Source organism: Malus sylvestris, chromosome 5 (genome assembly GCF_916048215.2).
Source record: "Malus sylvestris chromosome 5, drMalSylv7.2, whole genome shotgun sequence".
NCBI lineage: Eukaryota > Viridiplantae > Streptophyta > Magnoliopsida > Rosales > Rosaceae > Malus > Malus sylvestris.
The window spans coordinates 8737167-8756025 of record NC_062264.1 but is presented as its reverse complement, the minus strand read 5'-3'; positions in this window follow the sequence as shown (position 1 = coordinate 8756025).

The window sequence follows — 18859 nt, the reverse complement described above, 5'->3', positions numbered from 1 at the left end:
CGTCCTTGAATGCTTAAAATTATTTTGAATGGATATTTTTATTTAGAACATTGATGCATGTGACCGATTCAAATTAATTTTTCATTCTAGGTATGACTAGTGGGGAAGTTTGTTGTCTAGTAGATAGTGCAAGCACGTACACCATTTTACGTGAACGTATCTATTTCACTAACTTCGTACCTAATGATGCACCTCTAACAACCCTTTCAGGTCCATCCAACCTGATAGAAAGATATGGTAAGGCATGTATAATGTTGTCCAATGTTACAATTTTGACTATTGATAAGACAGTCTATTCTCCATGTTCCGGAAGAACGTTGTTGATCTTTAAGGACATTAGAGATAGTAATTACTACGTTGAAACCCACGTAGAAAACGGAGTTGAATTTCTGTGCATAACTTCCTATGAATATAGCCAGAAACGCATTATAGAGAAGATGGAGCGTATCCTGAGTTGTCTATATACTACAACCATACGCCTTATAGAGAGCCACTATGTGGTCAGCCTTACCTCTGGGATCTCGCATGAAATTACATTTTGGCATGATCGTTCGGGACATCCTAGATGAATAGTGATGCGCCGTATTCTCAAATCAACACACGGGCATCCATTAATCCGAAGTTTAGGTTCAATTCAAAAAATCACATGTCAAACGTACCAAGCTCTCGATTGCTACTTGGGGCTATGCAATATTGCACGCAGCCATGTTAGTCTACCTGAAGCTTATTACAACCCAACCATATAGCACCCTTCAGTTGGTTACCAGATACGAACTCGACATATCGCATTTGTGCATTTTTGGTTATGCGGTCTATGTGTCGATTTCGCTGCCCTTATGTACAAAAATGAGGCCTCAGTGAAGGATGAGAATCTACGTTAGATATGATTCTCTTTCGATTATTCGTTCCTTAGAACTTTTGACATGCAATTTGTTTACCGCTTGTTTCGTGGATTGTCACTTCTATGAGACAGCCTTCCCATTGTTAGGGGGAGATAAAAATGTCAATGTTCCTGAAGAACAATGTGAATTATCGTGGATGACTCCCACTTTGTCTCATTTAGATTCTCGCGCTGCTTAGTCTGAAATTGAAGTGCAACGCATATTAGATCTCCAGAGCATGCCAGATGCTTTCATCGATCTAGCACGAGTGACAAGATCACATATTCCATATGTGAATGTAACTACAAAGATAGATGTACCAAATGTACAACGAACTTCCCTCCTGGAGGCCCGGGACGCCAATTTGGCCAATCCACGTACATTAGTGGCTAGTTAATCATTTGCCCCTACACAAAAGTGTGGTAGACCTCTTGGTTCAAAGATTTCACACTCTTGAAAGAGGAAACCCACAACATAAGCTTCTGAAGAACCTACCATGAATCTGGCTGTCGCTTACTTATTCTATCGTGAAATTTTGGTTTATTATGCTAGCTTAAATGATGTGTGGTGTATAAATGAAATGATCGTTGACGATGCATTAGCATATGCGGTAGCTACTGAGATCATGTTGAGTGATGACATTAAACCGCGTTCCATTGATGAATGTTAACGTAGAACCAATTGATCAAATTGGAAACAAGCAATCCAAGTCGAACTCAATTCGCTTGCGAAATGTAAGGTGTTTGGACCTGTAGCTCATACTCCTCCACATGTGAAACCTGTTGGCTACAAGTGGGTTTTTGTTCGGCAGCATAATACAAAGCTCGTCTTGTTGCGCAAGGCTTCTCACAATGCCCCGAGATTGATTGTGATGAAACTTATTCACCCATTATGGATGTGATTACTTTTCACTACCTTATCAATTTGGTAGTTTCCGAAAAACTGAGTATGCAATTGATGGACGTAGTAACTGCGTATCTCTATAGGGATCTTGATATGAAAATTTATATGAAAGCTCCCGAGAGACTTACATTGACTGGATCAAATATTTCCAAACCCCGGAACACACTCTTAATTCGACTGAAGTGTTCACTCTGCGATTTGAAGCAATCTAGAAGAATATGGTATAATTGTCTGAGTGAGTATTTGACTAGTTAAGGATACGTGAACCACGAACTATACCCTTGTGTGTTCATTAAGAAGTCATATTCCGGTTTTGCGATGTTGCAGTATATGTTGATGACATTAACCTTATCAGAACTTCTGAAGAGTTCACGAGAACTGCCGCGCACCTAAAGTTAGAATTTAACATGAAAGATCTAGGAAAGACTCGATATTATCTTGATCTCGAGATAGAGCACCATTCAGATGAAATCTTAGTACATCAAACGAATTACACCCAGAAGGTGTTGCGTTGCTTTAACGAGGATAAAGCGAAGCCTTCCAGTACTTCTATGGTCGTTCGATCGTTAGATGAAAAACAAGATCCCTTTCGTCTGAAGGAGGATGATGAAGAGATTTTAGAGCCTGAAGTTCCTTTTCTAAATGCAATAGGCGCTTTATTGTTTTTAGCTTAATGCACTAAACCTGAAATCTCCTTCGTTGTTAATATTTTGGCAACACGTAGGCACTGGACTAGCGTGAAAGACATCTTCCGTTACCTTAAGGGTATTACGAATTTGGGCTTATTCTATCCATACAGATCCTTGAGTAATGCCACACCTCCTCTACTCGAGTTGATTCTCACCTTGTTGGTTATGCTGACGCATGATACTTATCTAATCAGCACAAGGCGCGCTTTCAAACAGGTTATGTCTTTACCGTTGGAGGCACCGTAATCTCTTGGAGGTCAACTAAACAGACCTTAGTTGCCACTTCGTCTAACCATGCTGAAATTCTCGCCTTACATGATGCAACTCAGGAATGCTTTTGGTTGAGAGCAGTTGTGGGCCATATTTGAAGTTCTTGCGATCTTTACCCCATTGTTGACGTCTTGAAGATGATTTATGAAGACAATGCAGCATGTATCGAACAACTCAAGAAGGGTTACATCAAATGAGACAACACCAAGCACATTGCACCGAAGTTCTCATTCTCACATAAAAAACAAGAGCATCAGAAGATTGAAGTCACACAAATCCGTTCACATGACAATCTAGCCGACCTCTTCACCAAATCACTACCGAAGGCGACGTTTCAGAAGCTTGTTCAAGGAATTGGTATGCGTAAACTTTCTGAGTTGTAACATTACTATTTCTTTTTGGAATTGTGATGGAGTCAACCTATTTAGAAGTAAGAACGTCTAGTCATACGTCTTAATGTTTTATCAGTTTTCTTAACTTTGAAAAATTAATTAAGTAAATTTGGTCCTAATTGGGTAAGGCATCATGAGGAATTCTTGAAAAATAAACATCGTCAAGAAAGGTTGACTATGCGAAAAATCAGGGAGGTAAGCAAGAAGGAATTTCCAAAAAGATTCAAGCAACATGTGAGTTGATATAACAGTCGCATTATTTACTTACTTTTTTACATTTTAATTATGACGTGTCTATAGTTGTCCTATCAATTTTTATCTTTGTTTGTACTTATTACAGATTAATTCAAGATGTCATGCTAAGGACATGTTGATATCTGAAAAGGCTTGCTAATTATCCTAGCATGCTTGTGACTAGATTCACATTATTAATGGGTTCAGATTTTGTATAAAATTTGTGGATGATAAGCATAAGAATCAAAATTGTGGTGTCTTTGTACCTACAAATATTTCTAGTGCAATTGGGCAAGTGGATTGTTTTGGTAAAGTGGTATATATGTTTGAGGTTAGATACTATAGTCCTACCGAGGCAGAAGATAGGGGTCGAGCTGTGATGCTGTATAAGTGCGAAATGGTTAATATTGAAACTCCAAGAAGTATGAAGACTGATCAATATAGATTTACTTCGGTGAACTTCAATCGATTGGGACTTGAAGAGGATCCTTTCATATTAGCTTCACTAGCTTACAAGTATTTTACGTGGAGGACACAATTGAAAAAGATTGGCATGTAGTTGTTCAAATGCAGCCGAGGGATTTGTTTGACGTATTGGAGGATAAGGATGCAATTGATAATTATGTTATACCAAATTTGGATGATTGGGTACTTGACAATGAAAATTTGCATACTAACATTGCCTGCCAAGTTCGTTAATTCAATCAATGACCACAATGAGCTAACGGATGATGGCATGGAATGATTTTATATCTTATTTTATACTTTTTAAGTATTGATTAGACTATAAATTTAGTACTGCGGTGACATTTTCATTCTCTAATTATCTCTTCGTTCCTTTATTGCATATTTGATATGTGGGCCATTTTCTTGTTCTTGGGACCAAAATAGGACAAACCGGCCATGCACACTCCATGCACACCATGCACACCATGCACACCATGCACAAAAGCGAAATGAAATACCCACATATAAATTATAAAACTCATAGCTCATGTGCATGTCCTTGTTCATGTCGTGTACATGTAGCATACATACAGTGTATATACTTCATATTTTTAACTCGTTCACGCAAAACATGATTTTTCCTTCCCCATCACTACCAATTTATCCTTCTCTATCGTCCATCCCACCTCCCTATCTGCTAGTTTCGCATCCCGATGTTCTACAATTTCGCATCCCCTTCAATCCCACCACTAACCTTTCAATGGATAACAACTATGCCGTGTTCCCAGAAAATGAAGGTAAATTGGGGGCCCTATCAACTCGTTCAAGCATGTACCACAACTATGAAACAAAGATGACCACGTTAATAAGAAAGAATGGAATCTTGGAATGCGCATTCGAACCCCACCAGAAGTTGTTCTCCTTGACACAAACCATGGAACAAATGTACACAGCGTGAAAAATTGACAAATTGACTCAATAAGGTCACCAAATTAGGGGGAATCGAAACTAGAAATGGAGAGAAATGAGGAATTTTTATAGTGATCGAAATGGGGTAGATTGACTCTAGTGATGAGATGGAAGATAATTGGGTCAGATACTGGAGGCCAACACGCTTCGAGACAGCCTGCATCGTGATCACAGCCGCAGTTTCTTTAGAGTGAGTGAAAGAGAGACCTGTTGGATGAAGAAGATGGGTGGGATCAGTACTGAGTCGAGTTTTGACTGGGATGAACGTAATAACTCATTTATACGGGAGAGCAATTTGGTCATTTTAAGTTTTAGAAAAATCCTATTTTTATCATATTGTTGTGCATGTCGTGTGCATGTTATGTGCATATCCCAAAAATCCTATTTCGGTCCCAAGATTAAGGAAATGGCCTGTTTCAGTCAATTCTCCTAAATTTTATCTATTAATGGACTAAAATATTAGAGACATATACACAAGAAAAACTCTACATGAACCCATGCCATAAAAAAAACACAATCAGCAAACCATTGAACTTTTTTTTAATAAGTATTCCTATCGAATAAAAGAGCATTGGAGTTGGATTTATCCGACATGATTTTTCCCACCAATGTTAAATTTTGCTCAGGAAATTGCCCCTAGTTTACACAAAATAGAAGTAATGTTGGTTCGTATCTAATGCCACTAAGCAGTAATGTTGGTTATTGTTGGAACCAGAATCGTGCATATCCGCGGACAAAGGCGAAATCAGTCAAACTAGCCCATAATCTCTGATGAAGGAAGAATGAGGTTAATTGGGGGGTGTGGTTGAATCTGAGAAGGACTGCCTACATATCTTTGGGAAGAAGAATCAAACCACAAGTATAGTTCTATGGAAGAATGAAGTAAACCATCCTTGACAAATAACCTATAGCAGGTCGTTGGGAGATGAGTTCTTCGCGCACGTGTCTACGCGTAGACGGCGATGTAAGAACCTCTGCTAGGCATCAAGAAAATATGTGTGTAGTAAAGAATATAAGACTTGGAGAGAGAAATATGTGATGTCTATATGTCTGAAAAAGAGATATTTGAATGTAAGTGGATGTCTATGATAGTCTTCTAGAGAATGAAGTGATCAGCGTAAAAAGAGATAGATCTAAGAAATAGAGATCGAAACCCCTTGATAAATACCCAAGCTCATGTATTTATAGAGATCTTAAGAGTTCTTGTATCGCGAGACTATCTAGGAGGAAATCTAGGATAAGATACCCAATCTTCCTTGAATAATGATTATATTGCCTAATATCTAAGATATCCTAATTTGACTTTAACTAGGGTTTCCTTTACTTGGGAGACAAGTAATATCTTTAATAGGCCTAAACCTATCCTGCCAGGCTCGATCCATAGGCTTCGGGCATTCCGATCATTCTCTCCATGTGTCATAGGCCCAAAATATCACGGTCCCACAAGTGCCCCTAACTATGCTTTTCAGAATGTGCTCTGCTTTGAAGATGGATGGTATATAATAGACCGTGAGTGAGTCATCCTAGAATAACTTTTCTAGAATGTGTGTTAAAATGGCTTTCGAACTTCTTGTTGATTTGGAGCTAGCCAAGTCCAGCTATTCATGGTCGCTGGTCTTTTAATGGTTTGATCTTTTAGAGTCCCAAACCATATTGTAAACCCCTGGTTAGAGTTCCCGATGCATAGTTGAAACGTTGGATGTGAGGTGGATTATGCCAATATATTCCTAGAAGAACTTAGATGCAGTGGGAATATTCTTCTAAGTTTGTTTTACTCAAGTCATTAAGCATGTTAAATTAAAACACTTGAAACTTTTCATCATTTGCTTCCTAATCATGAAATATAGTTTAATTTGTCAATATTTCTAAAGTAAGTTAGAAAAGATTTCCTTCTCAATCCGAATTGCTGATTTATCCCTAATGAATCTTAAACAAAAGTTCGTCAGGGACTTAGTCGTCTACATGTAGGTTAGAAACAATTATTGAATCCTTTTATCAGACCTTATACGTTGGACCTGAGCGTTTTTTATTGGACTACACTTAGCTGGCTTGGCTAAGGCATTTTCAAGTATCGGAGCTCCGTTGGAATAAAATTCCTCTTGAGGATTTCTTAGTTTGGATGCCTCATTTGGATTTGCTTAACACATGGTGTTGCAGACATACTTGACTTAGTACACTGGTCCGAGATAGAAGTAGTCATTCTTAGGGTTAGAGTTCAGAGCCAGAGCCACCCTCAGATGATTTTTGGATCGCTCTTTCGATTATTCCCTCGAATGGTGTAGGGCTTAGGTTTGAATGTTATAACTCATAACTTTTCTGGTTGTATAATGTTTCTGGAAGTCGGATGGTGCATTGAATTTTTGGGTTAGGACGCTATGTGCATGTGCCCTTAACCCGCCAATCATAATTGCGCTTATTTCGACTCGAGCCTCTCAAGTTGTTAACCGTACAATATGAGATGGGCTTAACAGAGACTCCTTTGACCATTTTGAATTTTTAGACTTGCATTTGTGCGACGTTTCAAAGTTCTTCATAATTCTGGAATTTAGGGTGTTCCATGTACTGTAGTGAATAGTGTAAGAAAGAAAAAACAATGGTGTGAGAGGATCTAAAAAGACCATTTCCCAGCTTTGGGTTTTCTGTCTTGGACATGCATTTAATCATGCATATATTATAAAAGTACTTATCTCTTGGAGCGATACCACGGTTTAAACCAAGGTTGTCCACCTGTCAGATGGGCCTTCAAGTTGTTTTCCTCGTTTGTCTTTGGTGATGCCTTTGAGAATTCCAGAGGATATCAAAGGATATATGTTGTGTCCTCTTAGAAGTGTGATTACTTAAGGCATATGCCAACTCCTAGATTGTAGGAACTCCAAGACTTATACAAAATCTATTAATTCCTTGCTAGATTAGGTTTTCGTGTCTTGTGGAACAAGCATGGTCATTCTAGGGAAGTCACTTGAATTTCGTCTAATGATCCAAACAGGATGATGGTGGCATCATAGCTCTGTTTGATTCAGAGCTGTTAAGTCCATCACCAGACTATGAAAAGGCTTCTTACTTCAATCAGCTTTACTCCGAATGATTTCAGAGTAAGGTAAAGTAATTTACCGTTCGCACTTCTTCAAGTGTGAGAATCTGGATTATAACTGCCATGTGGTGTAGGAGTCGTTCAGATTTAAGAAATTTTTCTTCTTACTCCGTATGGTCGGCTCCCTGTCCTTTTCCATTACAAGCTAGTAGTGAAGGAGGACAAATGTTAAGTTGTCATGCAATGCTTTGTGGATGACTTGAATTGGTTGAAACCTTTAGGTTAACCATTGACTTGATCATGATTCTGTGTATCCTAAACTTGTAAGTTGTTATGGCACATTGCACATCGTTTGATATGAATTACGAGGAAGAACTTGAGGCATTCCGTAGAAAATTCCAGCCTGCACTATAAATGGTAACATGACAATAATGTTTTCCACGTAACTCGAAATTGAGTTCCGCAAAATTCTGCAGAAATCTAACTTGCATATGTTCATGATGATATATGGTAAAGAACCTAGTTTTCTCCAAGCAAGTACAGTTTAATCTGGGAAGTTGTCTGTGCTGCTGCAATGTGCTGCTTGTGCTAGCTTGTTGTTCAGCTGCTTAGTGTGTAAGTTTTGAGACCGTTCTTTCTTCTAGAAAATTTTGTAAAATTATTATTATTATTATAGCTAGACTTCTTATCTTTCTAGAAATATGTGGCATGTCATGGAAAAATATCGGGAAGGTCTTGAAATCTTCATTTTCCCATAGCTGCGCAATTCTGACTAAAATGCAGCTTCGTCTGACTTCCTACATAAAACTGGAAATATTGGTTTGTAGAACATTTTGAAACTTTGACACAATCACTTTAGGCTTCTTAACTTTTGTCTCTAACTAGACTTGTGTCGAAATTCATCTAGGAAGTTGAATTTTCGTTGAAAATCATTCAAGTGCGCAGAATGGGTTTTAGGCATGATTATGTTGCCCCTGTTAGAGTGTTGATGGACTACTGAGTTGCGTATAGACTTTAGTCGAGAGATCTATGGGTTAACTTGTGATGAGGTGTTGGTCCACACGTGGCCAAACCTGCCTTTGCTCCCTTGCATGGACATATTTCACTCTAAGTCATTTTTGTAATTCTTTGTACTGTAACGTGATCATTGTGTTGCATTGTCGACGCATCGTAATTCATATTTGAGTTCGGAACTCCAACAAAACTTGATCTTAGTTCCAAAGTTTAACTTTTACACCTTTTCTAGGGGTAACCTTCCCCTAGTGTACTTCTCCTCGTTTTGAGACTCTGTTATGCTCGTCAGAGAGGTTGTGTCGTTGTCAGGATTACTGGCTCCATCGAAATGGTGTTGGACTGAATTTGTCCGATGCCACTGGATCTGTTTTTTTGTTCCTCTAGGAAAATACAAGCCTTGGGATAAAACTCTTATTCACATCATATGGAGTTGGGCTTCGTGATTCTTCAATCCATCATAAAGTAATTGTGATCGTCGTCCTTGTTTTTGTTGCCACTCGTGGATAAGATTTTTACCATCAAATCAATTCTAATTTGGTCTAAAAAAATCTCTTTTTAAAGCTTAAGACGTCTTCAACAAATCTTCAGAAGGAACCTTTCTCGAAATATGCCACCTTAACCTTCAAAATACGCAAAACGCCTAAAAAAAGCCAATTTGGAAAAGCTACACCCTGGACCTTGTTTTCTTTTCCATGGTCAAATGGCTTGGAGTTAAATTATGGAATTGTGACATAATTATCTTGAAAGGCTCACAAATCCACTCCAATTGAAATTAATCCAAATTTCCTTTGTTTTATCGCTTTTTACCCAAAGTAGATTCACATGTCTATAGAGTAATTTGGACCGGGGAATATGAAATCACTCTTCCCTTGATGCCATTATGTTTCTTGGGCCCTAATCTCCTTCCCGCTTTCCTTATATTTTCTCATTCTTCTTCCTGCGCCCTAGTCGCTTTCCCTATTTTCTTTTCCTTCCCCGCTGCACTCTCATTCCCCTTCTCCTTCCCCGATGCACTCCCCTTCCCCATTGCATTCTTCTTCTTCACTACACTTGTCCTTCAATCTCCCTGGATGAACAATTTGAGGAGCAACAACCTGAAAGTGGTGCGTTTTAGATTATTTGTATCACATCGAGTTTGTGCTTTGAATTTGATTATGTTATTAACTCGAGTTTGTGTTTTGAATTTTAATTTATTAAATATTATTCTCAAATATTTTAAAATAAGTGTATAACTAGAGATTATGTTTAAGACTAGAGATTATGCTCAAATGTTATGGTCAAATATGTTTTGGATTGGAGATGCCTTGTCAAATATTATGCATATATTGAAAATTGCTCTTTGTTTAGGTCTTTTATGTATGTTTTGTTTTTGTAAATATATATCACAAATGTTTGTTTTTATTAATAAGGAACAATGCCTCAACAAAGAACTCGTGAGTGTGGAAAAATAAAATGGTCAGGAAAACAAAATTGTGCATTTGATTCGACTGGAATATGTGTTAGTTTCGATAATGTCAACTTTTTTAATTTATTGCGTTTGAGGTCAAGGATCCCTAAAATCTTCCTTTGATGTGTGGTATTTGGAGCTGCTAGCCATATCCATCGATTATTTTGAAAGTTTGGTCAACATGTATATGAACACCTATTCGATGTAATGTGATATTCGCAAGTGTCACGAAGCCAATTTCAGGATGATCCCTTAGTCTAAGGATAAATCTCTCAGGATCTACCTAAAGCGCTTCTGAGCAAAGTTGGCAGAAGTAGAAAAAGTTGATGATAAGTTGGCCACGATGGCGTTTAAACGGGGTGTGTATGTCTATTCACCCTTTCTCATAAATTAGACAAAAGAAAGTATGATTATGCCACCTAGGCAGAATGCTTTGACATTGTAGACAATCTAATTGACTGGAATGAAAAGCGTAAAAGAACGATAACCGAACCAGATTACATAAGGAAGATTGATTAGAGAATGGTTGACGGAGATACTTCATGTCCTTTTCTGCAACATGCTGCAAAAGAGGACATCAGGACAAGCAGACCCAGTTTTGTTCTAAACACCACCATCAACAACATTCTCCACATCTTAAAGGACAAGCCATTCCTCAGATGCCCAAAGCTGCTCCCGGAGCACTTAGCAAGGAAAAATCCAAGAGAGTGATGCTCTCTCCACAAGAGAACTAGCCATGCCACAAGAAGCTGCCGAGTGTTGAGGGATCACATTGAAGAACTCTTGGATCAAGGACACTGTTGGGAATTCGTCAGAGACAAAGCAAGGAAAGAAGGCTTAGTCGAACCCAATGAAAGGGATTGATTAGACCAACACACTGATGATGAATATCGACGACCAGTGAAGAAGCCTACCCTTAACATAAACTGTATTTGTAACAAATTTGGGAACCGCTGTGAGTGGTGGTTGATCATAAACTCGAGCAACCTGCAACAGTAAACAATCATGAGCAAGCTTAGGACCGGGGAGGGGGTGTGTGTGTATCGGCTAAAGGCTCTCCGAATGTCAAGCTAATGAATGATTTTAAACTCAAGCAGTGGGCAAGAGAATTGAAGTTTTTTTTTTTATTGCATTACCATAACTGAACCCTCCCAGACCCTACGTAAAGCGGGAGCCTTGTGCACTGGGTACGACCTTTTACCATAACTGAACCCTAGATGAGTGTATTTATACCATAGGGAATGAGACTTTTTTAGGATAGATTCATCGTTCTAAGACGAGAAAATCCTAGAGGATATCTAGGAGTAGATATTGCATCATCTTAGGAGTTATGATTACTTGCGACACATTTCAATTCCTAGATTGTAAAAACTCCAAGACTTATAGAATCTGATTGTGTCCATATCCGGATCAGATCGCGTGTCTTATGGAACAAGCATGGTCATCTAGCGGAATCGCTAGTACTCTGCCTATTGCCCTAGACTAGAGTGATGGTGGCACCGTTACTTCATCTAATACAGCTCCACCTGGGGCTAGTGAGTCTATGACCTAACTTATGAGGTGATTGTATTCGGATCAGCCTTGCTATAACCCTGGAAAATCATGGTCCCATAATTACCCTTAACAATTCATCTGAGAGACAACCTATTCCCCTTGAAGATGAATTGTTATACGAAGACCATGCCTTTCGAAGTAAGTTAGAGTACGTACCATTTAGTCTTCAATCTTTATACACGTGTGATCTTATTCTTGGCGTTTTGATGTGGAGGCATTTCAAACTCAGACGTGCAACCTTCAACATCATGCCAAAAAGTTCGTAATGATGAGATTCTTTACCTTGTGCCGTGTGCACGAGAAACAAGAAATTTTCTTTGATATTCTTCATAATTTTGACCATCAAATTAAAAGATCCCAGCGCGAGTCGGTCTAGATTCGATGACTAGATGATTTTGTTGAATGACACTTATATATCCTCGGATCTTTCCCGTCCACTTTACAAAAACTTTCAAATCCCTTGCTGGAAAAAATTTTAAAATTTTTTTTAAAAAAAAGGCTTCAATTTCCTTGTCGTGCCAATTTTGAAACACTTCTTTGAAGCTCATCACATGGCGTCTTCAAGCAGCAAACCTAAGTTAGACAAGATTTTGCCCTACAATCCTCCACTAACGAGGGTTTGTAGTCGAGAAAAGGGAAGCCTTTCTTGAGAATCATCAAGATATTATGAATAATTGTAAAGTCTTTTGGGGACCTAGTCACAACAACAACAACAACAATAAAGCTGTATCCACTAAGTGGGGTTGGCTGTATGAATCCTAGAATGCCGCTATGCTCGGTTTTGTACCAAGTTTTCCATTAGCTTCAAGTACTCCATATCTTTTCTCGTTTCTTTCCAAGCCTTTTTTGGTCTTCCTCTACCCCTTTTGCCTTGATCTTCCAACTCATAATCGCATTTCTAACTGGAGCAACTATAAATCTTTGGTTCACATGTCCAAATGACCTTAACTGATTTTCTCTCATCTAATCTCCAATTGCGGCCACCGTCCTTAACTCAAATATCCTCATTCTTAATCCTATCATTTCTCGTGTGGCCACACATTCAATGACCATCCTCATCTCCGCTACTCTCATTTTTTGCATGTGTTGCTTTTTGACCCCCAACATTTCGTGCCATAAAGCACTATTGGCTTTATTGTCGTCCTATAAAACTTTCCTTGACTTTTAGAGACATATGATGATCACACAAACACACCTGATCCACTCTTCCACTTCATCCATCTAGCTTATATTATATGGTTGAGATCTCCATCTAATTCTCTGTTCTTTTGCAAGTTAGATCTAAGATAATGTAAACATTCACTCTTTGGTACTTCCTAATCTCCAATCCTCACCCCTATTTCATTTGGATCCTCATTTCCACTGAACTTACACTCCATATGCTATGTCTTTGACCTACTTAGGCAAAGACCTTTAAATTACCCTTCCTCTAAGGAGAGATAAAAGTTCGGAGTGGAGAGAGATTTATATTACTATAAAAGATGGATGACCTGTGAGTGAGGGAAGGAAGGAAAAAAAAAAGAAAGCAAAACTCGATTTGTGTGATATTACATACTGCACCTAATTTTATTTTGTGATATATAACCAAATTATCTTTTTACACTCTTTTAATTTACAAATTTTTATATTAATAATTAATTTAGATTAAAACTCTGTCTGTGTAATTTTATCTTACACTGCTGGTCCTAAGCTCGAATAAAGGAAGAAGAGGAATGTGTTAGGTAGTCAACTGTCGGCACTACATTTTTCACGTCGAATCTCTGTGATAATAAATCCTCAACAAATTTGCGCTAAAATTAGGTCGTTAGCCAAAAGGATGCTCTGTGTGGTCCGGGGATAATGATAAGTGAGCAAGGGTCATTGTATCTCTATCGGAGCTTGAATGTAGTGTTAATTGAACAAAGGCGCTATAGGAACTTCTTTTTGAATAACTCCACTCAAAGTTGTTTGGAAGCATCTGATGACATCAAATTTATCTAGGACACGCAAAACAAGTTTTTTTACCTTACTGGAGACAGGTGAGGTCAAAGAAGCTAAGACATGAAGGTAAAGTTCAAGAGAGTAGAATGCGTTCAGGAATGTGGAATATAGTAACCTTAACGGGAAAATCTAAGAAATTAGTAGAAGTTATGGTGAAGAGAAGGATAAGTATAATGTGCCTTCACAAAACTAAGTGGGTTGGTTTTAAACTTTCGTATTCAGGCACAAACAGATCGAAAAACAGTGTTGGCATCATCATGGATAGGACTTTAGCAAAAGATGGTGTAATGTTATGATTAGACAAGAGCTCATCAATGTGATTGATGCGTATGCACCTCAAGAAGGGTTGAATAAAAATCTGAAGGTGAATTTTGGAAGATCTTGGAGAATTGGTTCAAGGAATCTATTGGATGGAGAAATTCAGAGGAGATAATTTAAACGGACATGTTGGCAAGGAGACAAGCAACTGTAGAGGTTTCCATGGTGGCCATGGTTTTGGAAAGAAACGAGGAGGAGGAAGCCATTTTGGATTTTGGTATAGCATGCGATTTCTTTCAAGTTAATACCTTCTTTAAAAAAAAAAAAAGAGGAGCATGTGATCACTTAAAAGAGTGGGTTATAAAAAACACAAATAGATTTCTTTTTAATGAGAAAAATGGATCGTATAACTTGTAAAGATTGCTATGTTATATCAAAGGGAGCTGGGCTACCAACATCAACTGCACTAAGAACTTGTGAAGCAGAAATTGAAAGAAGTATGAGTAGCATATATATCCAAGCAATAAAGGATATGTATGATGGAGCAACAACTGTAGCAAGAACTCATGAAAGAGAAACTAAAAGCTTTCCCGTAACCATAGAGTTACACCAACTCTTAGTTTTAAGTAATTACCTTCTTGCATTGGTAATGAACGAGTTAACGAGACTTATTGAAGATGATATCTCATGGTGTATGCTTTTTGGAGATGATATAATGCTAATAGATAAATCGTATGAGAGAGTAAATGCGAAACTTAACCTTTGACGATAAGTGTTGGAATCTAAAGGTCTCACCTAAGTAGGTCAAACACAGAGTATATGGAGTACAAGTTTGTGGGAATAAGGATCCAAATGAGATAAGGGCAAGGATTGATGATTATGAAGTACCAAAGAGTGAACACTTTTGTTATATTGGATTCATCTTGCAAAAACATGGAGAATTAGATGGAAATTTTAACTATAGAATACAAGTTGGATGAATGAAGTAGAAGAATGCATCGGGTGTTATGCGATCGTAATATGCCACTAAAGCTCTAGGGAAATTTTTATAGGATGACAATAAGGCCAATAATGTATTATGAAATGAAATGTTGGGCGATTAAAGAGCAGCATGTGCAAAAAAATTAGTGTAGAGAGATGAGAATGCTTTGTTGGATGTATAGGCACTCAAGAAATGATAGGATTAAGAATAAGGATATCCAAGATAAAGTAGAAATGGCCGCAATTGAAGATAAGCTAAGAGAAAATTGGTTAAGGTAGTTTAGACATATAAGCTAAAGACCTATAGATACTTCTGTTAAAAGATGCTACTATGAAACGAAGGGTCAAAACGAAATGGGTAAAGGAAGGAAGATATAAGAAGACTTGAAAATAGACTTTCAGAAAATATAGAGAGAATTTGAAGATAATGGAAAACTTGTCGCAAACAGAGCATAAAGGTATTTTTAATATGCCATATTGGCGGCCAATGCGACTCTATAGTGAATTTGACTTGAAAACTGACCTCACTCGTGCACTTTGTACTCTAAACTAGTATCCGTTTCGGGCCCAAGTTACATGGGCTCATGAAATCAAGTGTGTCAAATGAAACATCCCAACCCAACGAACCGTTGCCATACTCACCGACAAGTAAGTTCATATGATAAGATTACCACTACAATGTCCCAATCCAACCAATACAAGTCCGGGTACACCGTAATATCATGAATCCTGGTAGCAGACAATCAGTTTTCCTCACCACCGTCACTGTTCTTGAGATATTATTTCTCTCTTTATGACACAAGGAACGCTCCTTCTGGTTCCATCGGAATTCAGGCTCTTCGTTGCCTGTTGATGATACGATCCAATTCTCAATTCCCTTGATCAACCTGCAAGTAACACAGAGAATAAAGAGGGAGAGGGAAGGGAGAGAGAGCAGAGCTCTTGAATTGTTTTTTTTTTTTTTTTGTTATATTTCTTTTTATCAAATTAACCATTGGGCAAAACCATTACACATTGGACCATTTATAATACTAAGAACCCCACTGCTAGCTAGCAGAATCTAACAAACTTTCCTAATTATTTGTAATAGTCTCATTTAACTAACTAATTCAATGACTAACTATGATTAAGCTAATCAGGGTCATAACATTGCCTACCCCTTAAGAACAACCTTGTCCTCAAGGTTAAAATCAGGATCATAACATTGCTTACCCCTTAAGAACAACCTTATCCTCAAGGATAAAATGAAGAACTGGTTGCACTTTCCCAATTGCTTGCTTTTGCATAACATACTCCTATTTTCAACCTTTGCAGTTGCTTTTCCCAAAAAAGATTTCTGCTCATATTGTCAAATGGAGACCCTCCAGGGACTTGCAACCCATCTTCTGATGCTGCATCACCAATAATGGTAGTGGAGTCCTTAAGGATTATCACATTTCTGACCAAACCAAGCTGCTCAACTGAAGTGTTCTCAACTAATAGACTCAGATCTCCGGCTCCCAAAACAACATCCACATTTGCTTCCTGAGTTTTGTTTGAACTAGATAGGATGGATTTACCAATCATCAACAACTGAGATATCACAGAACACTACCATTCTGGCAATCTATGAGGCCCCTCTGAGTGAAGTCTCTCCAAACTTATAGTGGTACTACGAATTAAATTGTTAACAACATGTTCTGCCAATGCACTTTCAAACCCAGTCGCCATATCCACAGCCTTGCTCACGCTTAAATCATGCAAACTCTTCATCTCATCACTATATCCACCATCTCCAGTTTTTTTATTTTTGCCTTTATTCAAAGCTTCAACACTTTTATCCATTTGTATCATAAAACTACTCAACTTGGTTATCTTTGTAACCCCATTAAGCCACTCTGCCTTGACAGCTTTAAAATAGAGTATCATCTTAACAATTTTAGCCGTTGCATCTCCCAGATCCCGTAAAGGCCGAAAGTCAAGGTTACAAGTGAAAAACAGAGATAACTCAGCATGAAAATCAATAGCTAAGGAACCAAAATTGCTTTCCAGGTGACCAAGAAAGCATACTAAATCCAAATAGGTGCTCATAGCGCATTAACTCCTCTTCAATGTATTTGTTCTGTTCCTAGCAAAGTCATTGCTCTTGCTAGTTACCTCTCTAATTAGAGCTTCAATAACATTTGCCATATTATTCCTTGTCACATACATCACATCGGAAAATGACCAACATATTCACCACATGTAACAATAGCCCATTGCAGCAAGTGCAGCAACTGGAACTAAATATGAAGCATGATTCCCACTAGAGAAAGAATTCTCATTGTAGATGGTTACAGGTCTAGATGAGGTTACCTCCCTGATTTCTCAAGCCAATTTTTGAATCTCAGCTCTAATAATTACACTATCAAACTTCTATTATATCCTGCACCTGTGCAATAAGATCAGAAAATAGCCCATTCCCCAAAACTATCAACCTGGTCAAGACTTGTTCCATCTCCTTTATCTGTTTGGCACCAGCAGCAGCATCATTCTTGTTCCCAACAACCTTTTGAGCCTCTTCTGGTGACTTTTTCTTTTTACCTTTGTCCATAAGTGTAGCATTCCAAAATGGTATGAAGTCAAAATGAACTCCATACATTTCTTTTCTCTTATCAAACAATTTCTCAGATGTAGAAATTCTATGGGTACTTGATGTTCCAAGCTTGTCTGATAGTATCCACAACACCATGACCTGTCAGCTTTGTCACATAACACTCTTTGGGCTCGGAATCTGTTATAGGCACACTTTCCAGTAACCCCACGCCACCCACATGAGCATCAATTAGGGAAGTTTCAACAGGGATTCCTGCTACAAGACCTAATTCCTTCGCAGCAGTTGATGTGAGATGGCTAGGGAAGGCTACCCTGCATCTTATCTTAGCATGATGACCATCTACAAGATCACCCAATACAATCTCCTCCAATAAATCATCATCACGTCCACAAGCTTCCATTTCTTGGGAATCTTTCTCATTATTTAGCTGCATATGTGCATGACCAAGATATGTCCATTTGCACAAAACTTGATTCTCCAGGTCACTATATTTTGCCAGATCCTCATGAACAACCCTGCCACTTTCGAAATTCATCAATACGGTGTCCCAAATGTGAACCTCCTCAGTAATATTCTTGGACTTACACTCATTCTTGCATAACCTCTTCTTTACCTCCCCCTTGAGCTATTGAACCCCCAATGTGTTCAGGGAACTAAAGCTGTGTGATGGCTTCATGTAATGAACAATCCCAACAACTACCATAGGAAGAGCTGCATTGATAGTAAAAACCTCACAAATCTCCTACATATGAAATTGTGATCCAGGCTTGTCCACATCTCTGGCAAATGTGCAGGGAGAACCAAGGGCAACTGACCAACCTAGGTTGCTATTCCATGACAAATTTTCTGTACTCTGTCTCTTAGACATTTCAACAAACAAGTTCGATGCACACAGATCTTTCATCAGAAATTTGCTCACAAGATACCAATTAATCCCTCCAAATTTTTCATTAAAAAAATAAATGACTACAATAACACCAGTATGATACGCCAAAATAAATTGCAAAAGCTGATGCCATTTGGCCTTCTAGTGTGACAAATTGGAAATCAAAGATCGCAATACCTTATGGCGACGTTTCGTGGTGTTCGTATGAGAGAGACCTGCAGATTCAGTAGCTCATACGTGCTTGAGAGGAAAACCCAGAACATGCACCATTGTTGGAGCTTCCTTGGAGCTCAAAACGGGTTTGTGACTGCGAACGTGGGCTGATTCAGTGTTAAATTTTTCTGAAAT